The 13,530-nt window shown below is 42.6% G+C and overlaps 1 protein-coding gene across 3 annotated transcripts in view; it reads right to left on the bottom strand.

Moving 5' to 3' along the window:
• Positions 1 to 13,530, bottom strand: part of STK32B (serine/threonine kinase 32B) — a 321,652-nt gene that overhangs the window by 186,734 nt on the left and 121,388 nt on the right. The window lies entirely within an intron of this gene.

Below are 13,530 nucleotides of genomic sequence, written 5' to 3'. Positions count from 1 at the left end.
GGATGTAAACAATGAAAAAGAGGAATATAGGGATAAAGGAATAAATCGATCTTTTGTAGTCCAGACCGTCATCCTGTGTAATATCATAGAGCAAAGCAAAGAATAGCTGCTGCCAGTAGTCCTGAATTCTGTGGATTGTCAGAAGGCATTTGATAGTGTAGATAATCACTGTGACATCACACAAATCCATGGAGTCCCCAACAAAATCATTCAAATTCATGTGCAATTAAAGCTAAACCAGAAATGGACTGGTTTGGTGTTAAGACTGGTATCAGGCAAGGTTGTATCTTGTCCTCCATTTTGTTTGGAGTCATTATTGACTTTGCTATGCGAGGGACTGTCAATATGGAAATAGGTATTGTATATATAGATGGTGAGCTTGGAGACAAACTTTGCAGATGACATCTGGTGTTATAAGTAAATCAATTGATGATATGCAGTGAAAGATAGATGGTCTTGCAAATTCTGCCAAGCAAGTAGATTTTATTAATAAAACAAAGATGGAAGTTATTAAAATTAATTTGCCTACCAATGATTTTATCTATTTGAAAGATGAAGCCTTGAAAACCATTAATAAATTTACTTATCCAGATAGCATCATTCACGATAGGTCCAGAATAGGTAAAGCAAGTGCTATATTTCAAAAACTCAATAAAGTGTGGAAGCCCAATGTGATTAGCAAAACCACCAAACTTAAGATCTGGAGAAGCAACGTCCAAAGCATCCCTTGTATGGAGCAGAGTCCTGGAAAAATGGTAAGTCTATCCAATGCAAACTAAACAGCTTTCAATGCAGGTATTTGTGGAATATTCAAAGTAAAAAGGACTAATAGAATAACTAATGAAAAAGTCCAAACTAGACATAATGACCTATAACAATCCATGTAGTACAGAAGACTTGGACATATTTGTGACATTTTAGGAAAGCCTGACAGACTACATAAATAAGTGTTTCTTGGTGACCTGTGGCAAGCGATGCAAAGGCTCGCCTAGAAGCACACTCCATAGACAGTAATGGCTGAAGTGGCATTATTACATCTTAATATAGAATCATAGAAGAATCATAGAATATCAGAGTTGGAAGGGACCTCAAGAGGTCATCTAGTCCAACCCCCTGCTCAAAGCAGGACCAATTCCCAGCTAAATCATCCCAGCCAGGGCTTTGTCAAGCCGGGCCTTAAAAACCTCCAAGGAAGGAGACTCCACCACCTCCCTAGGTAACGCATTCCAGTGTTTCACCACCCTCCTAGTGAAATAGTTTTTCCTGATATCCAACCTGGACCTCCCCCACCGCAACTTGAGACCATTGCTCCTTGTTCTGTCATCTGCCACCACTGAGAACAGCCGAGCTCCATCCTCTTTGGAACCCCCCTTCAGGTAGTTGAAGGCTGCTATCAAATCCCCCCTCATTCTTCTCTTCTGGAGACTAAACAATCCTAGTTCTCTCAGCCTCTCCTCATAAGTCATGTGCTCCAGACCCCTAATCATTTTTGTTGCCCTCCGCTGGACTCTTTCCAATTTTTCCACATCCTTCTTGTAGTGTGGGGCCCAAAACTGGACACAGTATTCCAGATGAGGCCTCACCAATGTCGAATAAAGGGGAACGATCACGTTCCTCGATCTGCTGGCAATGCCCCTACTTATACAGCCCAAAATGCCGTTAGCCTTCTTGGCAACAAGAGCACACTGTTGACTCATATCCAGCTTCTCATCCACTGTGACCCCTAGGTCCTTTTCAGCAGAACTGCTACCTAGCCATTCGGTCCCTAGTCTGTAGCAGTGCATGGGATTCTTCCGTCCTAAGTGCAGGACTCTGCACTTGTCCTTGTTGAACCTCATCAGGTTTTTTTCTGCCCAATCCTCTAATTTGTCTAGGTCCCTCTGTATCCGATCCCTACCCTCTAGTGTATCTACCACGCCTCCTAGTTTAGTGTCATCTGCAAACTTGCTGAGAGTGCAGTCCACACCATCCTCCAGATCATTAATAAAGATATTAAACAAAACCGGCCCCAGGACCGACCCTTGGGGCACTCCACTTGAAACCGGCTGCCAACTAGACATGGAGCCATTGATCACTACCCGTTGAGCCCGACGATCTAGCCAGCTTTCTATCCACCTTACAGTCCATTCATCCAGCCCATACTTCTTTAACTTGGTGGCACGAATACTGTGGGAGACAGTATCAAAAGCTTTGCTAAAGTCAAGAAATAACACATCCACTGCTTTCCCCTCATCCACAGAGCCAGTTATCTCATCATAGAAGGCAATTAGGTTAGTCAGGCACGACTTCCCCTTCGTGAATCCATGCTGACTGTTCCTGATCACTTTCCTTTCCTCTAAATGTTTCATAATTGATTCCTTGAGGACCTGCTCCATAATTTTTCCAGGGACTGAGGTGAGGCTGACTGGCCTGTAGTTCCCCGGATCCTCCTTCTTCCCTTTTTTAAAGATGGGCACTACATTAGCCTTTTTCCAGTCATCTGGGACCTCCCCCGATCGCCATGAGTTTTCAAAAATAATGGCTAATGGCTCTGCAATCTCACCCGCCAACTCCTTTAGCACCCTCGGATGCAGCGCATCCGGCCCCATGGACTTGTGCACGTCCAGTTTTTCTAAATAGTCCCGAACCACTTCTTTCTCCACAGAGGGCTGGTCACCTTCTCCCCATGCTGTACTGCCCAGTGCAGCAATCTGGGAGCTGACCTTGTGCGTGAAGACAGAGGCAAAAAAATCATTGAGTACATTAGCTTTTTCCACATCCTCGGTCACTAGGTTGCCTCCCTCATTCAGTAAGGAGCCCACACTTTCCTTGATTTTCTTCTTGTTGCTAACATACCTGAAGAAACCCTTCTTGTTACTCTTAACATCTCTTGCTAACTGCAACTCCAAGTGTGATTTGGCCTTCCTGATTTCACTCCTGGAAATAAAAGACCTGGAAAAACAAGCCCAGAATAGGAACAATTGGCATTGTTTGACTTCTGCCTTATGCACTAATAGTGTGGGTAGGATGACGATTTCGATAGGAGAAATATGCTCCCCATCCCTGTTCTCCATCTGCAGCTTACTTTAAGAGGTCACTTTGATTTGCTCATCTACACAAACTTCAGTCACCTATATCCATCACATGTAAATGCACTAAAAAATTTTAAAGACTAGAATTATTCATTAAATTAATAAAATACGTTACTGGTTCGGAGGAGACTCAGACATGTTGTTTGGTTAAATTAGATCCAGTTGGCAGCAGCTTTACAGAGGCCATTCAACCCACCATGTTTTGACAAAATTTCTCCTATACCAGCTTTTAGATTGATTCCAGATAATACTTACAAGGAATCTAGTTGTCCTTCATCTCCCTACATTCTTACAATTATACAGTGGGAAGCTTAAAGCTAATAGTCCTAAACTATGACAAGTATTTATAATCATGATTCAAACTAACCATGAATATCAAATACCGAAAACAATTATAGAAGAGAGGGTGCTAACAAGAAGCTTTCTACTGGTTTTCTGATTTTAACAAGCAAACTTCCCCAAAAAGACAGGGTCAGATCTTCAGGTTTTCCTGAAATCCTCTTGGCGCTCCTTAGGAGAGGGTGTTTAGGTGGATTTAGGTCACTTCTCTGCTCTCCTCAATCCTAGGGATCACTGTGGGGGTGGGGGGTGGGGGGGTGAATTTCACCTCTCTGCACAAGTTAGAGGAACCTCAGAGCTATTCTAACTTATACAAGCTGGAAGGACTCCATATGGGCTGTTCCACTGGCCCAGAATGGCCAGAACACAGTTCCTTCCCATTTCTCCTCCAGCTCCCTTCCCCTGAAGCATGCCCTTAGAACATCCACTAGGTCACTGACCCAGGAGAAGGTGGCACAGAACCAGCTATACCAGCTCCATGCCATCTGGGGCTTCTCCCATAAGAGGGAAGTCCCCTCATCCCAGTCAAAGCAGCTGCACATCCCCTTTGCAATGTGGGAATGGTGCCAAGAGGATGGTGTATGAGCTGAGGATCTGTCCCATAAGTGGCAAGTATCTCTTGAAATACTTAAGAAAAGGCTTTTATACACGTTGGTTTCTTACACCTTATATGTTGTTAGTCAGTTCCAAAGTTTTAACAAAAATAGTCCAATGCAACAAAGTTTGGATCCAGATCTGAACTTTGTCAAAGTTTGGAGGCATGTTGATATTACACTCATGGTAGTGATATAAAAAATAACCAGATAGTTGTGAACTAAAACCCTAGCTCTGTCTTTAGTTTTCAAATGCTTAAGGCTTTGAACTGTGTAGACAAAGCTGATCAGAAAATGGAATTTTCTTGGGGATTTTTTTTTTTAAAACCAGAAACTGAAACTGAAATGTTTTGATTCTGAAATGGCACCCTCGTGCCTCATGGGAATTGTAGTTCATGTTTTTCATGCTTCCACACTCATCTGTAGGCCAGGCTCCCTGGTTGGACTACTTCTCCCATGGTGCACCACGGTCTTTTTTGAAAAAAGTTTTGTTTAGTCAAAAAGCCAATTTTCTGTAGAAAAATGAAAATATTCCATTAAGACAACCATCTTATGTGCAGGTTCCAATCATGCAGATATAACATGTACTGCTAGCATACATATAGCACACACATTTCTTTACCTGGCTTTAAATGTTGCACATTTAAAAATGATAAAAACTTAGCCCATTCAGATTACAGAGATTTGCTATAAATAGAACAAGTCAGACAGTTATAAAAATAAAATAAAATAAAATAAAATAATGGAGATATCCTATCTCCTCAAACTGGAAGGGACCTTGAAAGGTCATTGAGTCCAGCCTGCCTTCACTAGCAGGACCAAGTACTGATTTTGCCCCAAATCCCTAAGTGGCCCCCTCAAGGATTGAACTCATAACCCTGGGTTTAGCAGGCCAATGCTCAAACCACTGAGCTCTCCCTCCCCCATTGGAAACTGATATCCCATAGGGTTTTGTGTTATTACAGAAGATTACTGGAAGATGAACAGGCAGCAGTATAACATGTGACCAAGCACTCAAAGAATCTAATTATTTAAATGTACATCACATTTTTTAAGCTGAAGACCAGAATGTAAATTGTCAGTTTTAACTACTGGCTTTGATAAATTTTTCTCCCTTTGGAGTCATGGAAACCTGCATTAATAAAGGACAAAGTAACAATGCAACCTTATTAATGTACCATGCATCTTCCACGTGGCAGACACATTGGACAGTTATTATTATTTATATTGTAGAAGCACCCACAATGTGCTTTTCAAATACAGACCCTGCTCCAAAGAGCTCACAATCTAAGACAAAGAGCAAACAAACAGGATGCAGGGAGAAGGATAGGGATAAAGTAAATATCAGCCACCTGCAACTGCCCTTCCATCCAGCCCTTACCAGCTGAGTATTGCTTCTAGGTATTATGGCAGAAGTCGCTCTGGAGGAGAGGGTAGAGGCCTTGCAGATTAGCTCGTGAAGATGTTCCAGCTATGAGTGGGGATTGGCATGTAAAGAAGTGTGAAGATGGTTGTGGGAGAAGCAGACAAATGTGGAGGGAAGGTGTGTTGACGCTGGCATAATTGACTAAGGTAGGCTAATGGGCCAGACGGTCTGTTCAAAACAGAACTTGCTGAAGTTAAAGGCAGGAGATGTGAGAAATGGAAGAGGAAGATGTAGAGTCAAAATCAGAGAGGATGGTGGATGTGGAGGAAATGGGGGAAATCATAGAGGTCAGCACCATGGTGGGGGAGAGGAAAGGAAACTAATGGAGCATTATCAGTGGAAGATAAAAAATGTGGAAACAGAGGAGTCAGAGAGAAGACCAATGTCAAGTCTGTGATGCTTCTGGACAAGGAGTGCTAGAGCCCACTGTAAGAGAAAGCAAATGCAGGGCTGTATCTCAAAAAAAAATTCAGACTTCACTGAATGGAAGGAGTGGAAACCAAAAATGTTGTGATGGAATGCAGATTCCAGAGGAAGCAGGAGAAGAGAAGGGAAAAATGGAGAAGATGGAGATGAGGTTTCAAAAGTAGGGACCAGACAATATTTTTGTAGTTCTTTAATATTCCACTGAATAATGTTTAAAAATTGTGTTTCCTTAGGGTTTTTAAATAAACCCCCCTAAAAAAAGCAATCAGCTAGAATGCTTCTGAATCACTAAGTAGTCCATCGTTTAATCCAGAGGTGGGCAAACTACGGCCTGTGGGCCACATCCAGCCTGCGGGACCCTCCTGCCCGGCCCCTGAGCTCCTGGCCCGGGAGGCTAGCCTCCGGCTCCTTGCCTGCTGTCCTGCCACCCCCGCAGCCTCAGCGCACCGCGCTGCCGGCACAACGCTCTGGGCGGCCGGGCAGTGCAGTTGCAGAGCCGCGGCCTGACCCGGTGCTCTGGGCAGAGCGGCTGTAACACCACCAGCCACCAGTACTCTGTGTTGCACGGTAAGGGGGGATTGGATAGAGGGACCGGGCCACGCCTGGCTGTTTGGGGAGACAGCCTCTCCTAACCTGCCCTCCATACAATTTTGAAACCCGATGTGGCCCTCGGGCCAAAAAGTTTGCCCGCCCCTGGTTTAATCCTATACCAGAGAGTGTGTGTAGCTTCCTGAGAGGTCTACATTTACTCCACCCTCATGAAGCCTAAGGATTTGAGCACTGTGCATCTTGAGTATTGTTGCAGGGCTGCTGAATAGCCTCTGTGTTGCTCTATTCCAGCCTACGGGCTGGAACTGAGGTCTTGACCTCTCTGTATTTGTACAGGATGTTGAGACCATAGGATCACTGTAAACATGGATCTGAAGACCCCGCCCCTGGCCTGCCTCCATTATGGACTTCTTGATGCCTACATTTCTGCAGCTGGTCCAGCCTTTCCTTGGTGAGTGAGATGTGCACAGACATCCCTGTGTGGCTGCTCTGCCTGTAGTCCCCGCACGCAGCCCTCAAGCCAGGTGTGAGCAGCACAGACACCTGTGCTGACCCACCGAACCACAAGTGAATTACACCAGCACTGCTCAGAGCCCTAGGACAGGGAACCATCTTTAACTGCTCATTTTCAGCTGTGCACAATTGTAACTGACAGCAAGTAAAAAAAAATAGCAGATGCACATGGGCATCCTGAAACAAATCAAGTGAGTGAGGACAGTAGGGGCTGGGGTAGTTCCCAAACCAGTGAAGGAAGCAAGAGATGGGTTTTCATTTTACAACACAGAGCCTAATAACTAAGAACATCACAAGACTTCTCATTTGATGTTTCTTCATGTGTTTTTTAGTGAAGAATGTATCTCAGCTGGAATTTTAACTGGGAACCTATGGAACCCCCAAAAGTGGTTCCTCCTGTCAGGCTCTACATGTTAGCTGTTAGTCATAGTAACAATGACATACATCCTCTTTAAAAAACACCCTCTCTCTACAAGGGACATTCCATCCTTCCTCATTCGGGGGGGAGGGGACGGTTACTGTAATTTGCATAATTTATTCATCCCAGGATGCAATTGGAAATCTGACTTCTATGTAGTTGGGTTTGGTTTAAATTTTATAACCAGGTGCACAGGTGAAAGGCAGAAAAAAAGTTTTAGATGGTGACTGTTGCTGGACAAGTGAACTGAGCAGTCATAGCATAATTATAAGTTGTGATATGTAGAAATAACGTAAAAAAGCTGCTGAATGCTTTGTGGTCTCCCTTGGTCAGATATCAAAGGTGCAAAAGCATGTTTCCTTTGCTGTTCAGTAAAATGACTGTCAAAAAGAGAACAATGTGTTTCTTATCAATGACAACCAGCCTCCTATGTCTTAGGCCAAATTAGTGGAAAACTGGTGCCTGAAATTACAACTTTAGGAACCCGTGTAGAGGCCTTTTAGTGGCTGGATTTTGAACATTTCTGAAACAGATTGACTTCAGTGGGAGTTTCTGAATGTTCGGCACTTCTGAAAGTCAGTTCACTTATTCAGGTCCTTAAAAATACATTTTGGAGCCTAGTTTTAGTTACCCACTTTTGAAAAGCTTAGCCTTTGTCATCAGAGAAAAGGGCACTGAATTCAAAATGGCAGCCACAAACAAAAAATCTCACTGGAGATTTTTGATCATTTTGATCAAGCCAGTGCATTTGATAACAAATTTATGAAAAATGTTGCATAGCATGTGCCTAAGCTGTCACTTTCAGTCAATAACAAAATCATTTAAATTTAAGTTAATAACTGGAATTAGTCTAAAAGCCTAGTCACTTGCGAAATACAGTCTGGAAAAATCAACTTTATTTTGGAATAAAGAAAACAAAATCTGAAACCCACAAAACTTTGGTTCGTGTGTGATTGTTCCTATATCTCAAACACAGGTGAATTTATCTGATTTGAACAAGTCATTTGCTGCCAGGCCAAGTTCATATACTGAAATGGTTTATTGGCAGAAAGAGAATACAGGGTTTCTCCTTCCATCCCAGTGATACCACTGCCTTCATCCTCTTCCTTCTGTCTCCTCCTCTCACCCCTTCTCACCTGCAACACCATCCACTTATCCTCTCCTCAAATATCCTCTGACTCAAATGTTCCTTATCACACTGTAGTTTGTAAAGAGTTTTAGGGTCCCTCTGGAGGAAAGGGGCTATATAAACATAAGTCCTTCATTAGAACACACCATATAATGAAACTCAGCATTAGTCTCCTTTGTAGCATAAAATTCTTATTATAAATGTAATTGATTAAACTATGATCTTTATAAATTAATCACTTTCTTTAACTCTCTTAACATAAGCTCAAAGTACTTTACAAGTATAACAAAATATCATTTCAGATCAATAAAATCCAATTAACTGCCCAGTTATACCATAAAAAACTCTTTAGTTTAACTTTTAAAAGTAACTAAGGCTTCTACTAAGTTTAATGAACTGAGGCAAAGAATTCCCAAAGCAAGCAGTATTACAGTGATACATTATAAAACTTATTCCTTTGCTTCAGTTCTATTACTTCCCATTTTAAAACAGCTCCATTTAATGTGACTCTTACAGCATAAAGTTTTTAATTGCATTACACACAGGAATTTGTTACACCTCTTATGTACTTCTATTATACATCCAGCTGCTGTTTTGTCTCTTCAGGGAACCGGTTGAATCAGTTGCTGCTATTTATTATTTGTACAGCACCACCACCATGCTAGGCTTTATGGACGGGTAAAGAGACAGGGTTCCTGCCAAAGAGAGCTTCTAATGTAACCTGAAGAAGAGGTACAACAGAAGAGAGAATTGAGATATTTGCATCTCTGGTAGTTCTAGGATTTTTTGCTTTTAAAAAAGATTTTGCTTTGTCAAGACTGAGGACGCACTCAGATTAGATCTATTCCCTTGCAAATGCATAAGATTTCACCTGTGCCTTTTAGTTGCTAAAATATCACAGATGTCAAAGCCCCAGTCTACTCTTAAAGAGGCCAATGTGAATTATTTACAAGCTATAATACGTCAGCACAAGTTCCTAAGGAGAACAGTTAATCTGAGACATTTCCAGAGTTGGGTACAGATTTTTGAGGAATAATATGTTCAAAGCAATGTACAAAGTTAAAGCAGCAAAAGTGCTTATTTCAGTTACTTAGCACTAACAAATGCCTTTGGCATATGTTTTTATATACACCGAGTCTATCCACTGACTATAGCCTTTTGCTTAGTGTGAACACCACAAGAAAGCCTTAGTATGTGGGCTCTGTGCAGGTGGAGTATGTGGTGAAATACATCTGATCACATCTAGATTAACAAATTCATATATGTGAACTACCCCTTCACTTTACTCTGTAGTCAATACGTAGACCAATGCTCTGGGAGGGCAGCAATGTCCTTGGGTATGCAGGGGCCTATGCTGCAGTCACCCCTTCATGACTCTGCTGGGGTGGAGTCAGAAGGGAGCACTCCCTGCAAGAATGCCTCCTCCTGGTCAGGCATGGCATAGGAGCTTCCTCCCATATGACATCCTCTGCCAATGGTCACTGCATGGCTGCGGTGGTCTCTTCACATAATTCACAGATCTCTCTCTTTGCAACATAATCTTCCACTAGGTCACTATAAAGTCCCCACTTCCAGGGTATCAAAGTCTCGCTGGACCAGCTGTCCAGCTGGCACCTCCAACAGTTCTGTGCCACTTCCCAGGGGCTAGTAGAGAAGCTCAGGCCCTCCGTCTACATTGGGTTCAAGCCCAGGGACTCTATAACCAGCAGCCAAGATCGAAATAGTCCCCTTCCTTGCTGCTGTTTCCCTGAGATTCTTCCTACCCTGTCTTCTCGAGTTTTCTTTCCTCACAACTCCTCTGGGCTTGACCCTTCTTCCAGAGCTAGGGTCCCTCAGCCTATACACCCCACTGAGTTTACTCCTTCGCATCTCTCTTCTCTCAGAGAGAGTACAGACTCTCTCCCTGCAGCCCCTTTATGCTCTCAATTTACAGAAGCCGAGCCTGCTCCTGACTAGCTGGGCTTCATCTTCTATTAGTCTTTTCATAAAATCATAGAATATCAGGGTTGGAAGGGACCTCAGGAGGTCATCTAGTCCAACCCCCTGCTCAAAGCAGGGCCAATCCCCAACTAAATCAGTCCCTGGCTCTCCCTCAGCTGTGGCCTCTATGGTTAATTGGCCCACTCTGAACCATCTTCACATCACGCTAGCCCTGAAAGTGTTAACACCCCATCACAGATCCCCTAATACAGAAGGGTGAGAGACTTCCTTCCTTTGGGCAGACCTCAGCTGACAGTAAAGCAATCTGGGCAGGCCTATCTTGCCCAAAGACGTATGGTGGGTAGACTGGCCAAAGGAAGGAAGTGTGGTGCTTTTGTATAGGTGGCCCCTCCCATTACGAAGAAGTGGCATAGCCATGGTGACACCTATGAGGAATGTACCTAGGGTTCTGGGTTGTCTTAGTCTGGCCATGCACAGGGAGTGAACATGCCTCTAAATGCACAAAAGTAGTTTAGCTTCTAAGATATAACTGTGTTCCATTGTTTTAATGAAGCAGTGTGTCATTAAAATAACTTGGGATTAATAAAATAAATTGGGATTTTTTTTCCAATGCACTAGTACAAGATCTAGTTGGGAATTTTCCAATGCAACACAATTTCAGAGGAAAACGCTGATATGTCAAACCCAAAATATGTAATGGAAGCACCTCAGGTTTGACAAACTTTTGTCAAATCACAGAGAAAGTTCTGACAGAAGTTGCTGGGTTTCCTGGTGGGCTGCTGGGGCTTTGTGGCTCCAGACCAGTACTGTCATGCCAAATGAAACATTTACCTCAATAAGGATGATGCAGAAGAAATTAGACCTACGAATTCAGGACTGGACACTACCTGCACCCCAGAATGCAGAGAGAGATGGCAGATGAAATAAAAATACCTACAGCAGAGGATTTGGTAGGAAAAGAAATCAAATTTAGTCTAATGCTAATTCCAATTTATGCCCCTTCACTTGTGTTTTAAGATGAAAAGTCTGACATACCACTCCAGTGAGAGATTGATCAAGTAGCAATGATTGCTCTCAGAGAGCAATCACCAGCACGCAACTCAATGGTTAGATGTAAAGCCCAGCAGCACAATTCAGCACTTTATAGTTATGCAATTCAAATAATCAGCATAAACAGACAAACAAGGAGAGGCCTAGTGTCAAGTTATACATTCTGATCACATCTGTAAATATAGAAATTAGTAGTTGGTAAACTTCGATCAGCTACTGCTATTTATTTAGTTGGAGTTCTACAATATGAGCCCCTGGTAGCCTCTGGGCTCATGTGAAGGGTTAAAATCCATAGCTTATGTAATAACTTGGTATATGGATCGTCAGCTCTCTTACAGGCCCAAGGTCCAGAGTTTGGTCAAGAGGTCAGAGGCCTAGCAAATAGCGATTAGCTAAGAGAAAGCAGAATAAACAAAGATAACTTTGTAAAAAGCAACAGAGGGTCCTGTGGCACCTTTAAGACTAACAGAAGTATTGGGAGCATAAGCTTTCGTGGGTAAGAACCTCACTTCTTCAGATGACTTTCAGCTGACGATAACTTTGCTTTGCTAAGATGAGCCAGTTCAACAAAAATGCCAGATGTTGGGGCAATAATTGTGTCTTATTCAAAATTGCAAAGAGAACAAATAAGTCCTGTTTCTGTTGTTTTGTTTCTTTCTAGGGAAATGTTCTTCCCAAACACTAACCTTGAGTTTATGAAAGGTTCAAGCATGTCAGTATAGGATATGGCCTCCTCCCACCTCCCTTTCCCAGGGACCAAAGCCTGCCTTAAAATGAGCAACTTGAAAGACAATCTTTATTGCCATATACTTTCACTGTTTCTTTGCTTTAACCCCTAGGTATGTATCTGTTGGACAATCAGAGGAGTTGCTTCATTCCTATGGACCCCAAATCAGAATTCAACATATATTTTATACTAATAACATTTTATTAAAGTACTAATTAAATGTTAACTTGTTAACTTGAGACCATGGGCGGAGACATTATGTAACTTTTTGACCATTGGCTAATGTGCTATCTTGTCTTGCTGCTAAACCTATTCAGGGTGTGGAACTGCCTACCCCGTCACTTTCCCCCGTCCATGGAAAATCCATATATTCCATTGTAATCAATTGATTGACAGTGTCTCTGAGCCTAATAAGCAAGGTGACACTCCATCAGCGCTGTACGTAATAAACTCCTATGCTTGACTTCTACACGGTGTGGATTTATGTCCTTCATCATGCATGTTGAAATGGATCTTTAATGGCCCACAGCTGGGTGGATTACCACCGGTACCATTATTCGGAAACCAATATGCTTAATGCACAGTAATTTATTTGAGAAAGAATCACACAAGCAGTTAAGGTTACACAGTACATATCTTTTCCAATAAGCCTCAGCTCCCCAAGCATAAACCCTCAGTAACTATGTTAGCTTTACAAAGTATCCTGATTGGCAAACAAAGCAGTTATATCTACCAATTCTAGATGGAGACTTCTTCTCTGCCCCTCTCAGGTACTTGGTCTGTCAAGTGTCCCCTGAAGCAGGGTCTAGGTCATCCTGAGCCCTTCTGGGTCTAGAATCCCGCAAAGGTCCCTCAACGCAGGGCCTAGGTTGCCCTAGGCCCTCTGTCTCACAATGTCTTCAGATGTTAATTTGGGAACTAACTTAACTAATTTACTTTGCTTAGCATTTATACCTTTTGTTCTCAAAGGAGTCATGTCCTAGAAATATGCTCTGTGGGCGTTCATTACTGGTTTTCTCTAATTAACGTTTTAGAAGGGACTGCAAAGCAGACACAGACCATAGCTCAATCAATGTTTACCCTTGCATCAATCATTCACTTAAACTCTTAACGCGATGCCATCCAGAGTGGTCATTTTCACCCAAGTCAGCTTGAACCAAGCCCACTGATCGCATGTTTTTACGTCTTCTTTACTTTTTGAGTTGGTCCCCCAACTGATATTCAAAAGTTCGATGTTGAAACATACACACAGATTGAGCCTTTATTAACCATTCAAGTGCAGTTTCAGCACTTCCAGTAATTTTCCACATCATTTATTTAATGCTAAGAGAATCCTGCTCCCAGAATC

Source organism: Chrysemys picta, chromosome 5 (assembly GCF_011386835.1).
Source record: "Chrysemys picta bellii isolate R12L10 chromosome 5, ASM1138683v2, whole genome shotgun sequence".
Taxonomy (NCBI): domain Eukaryota; kingdom Metazoa; phylum Chordata; order Testudines; family Emydidae; genus Chrysemys; species Chrysemys picta.
The sequence above is the reverse complement of the archived record's forward strand: the minus strand, read 5'-3'. Positions and strand labels throughout refer to the sequence as shown.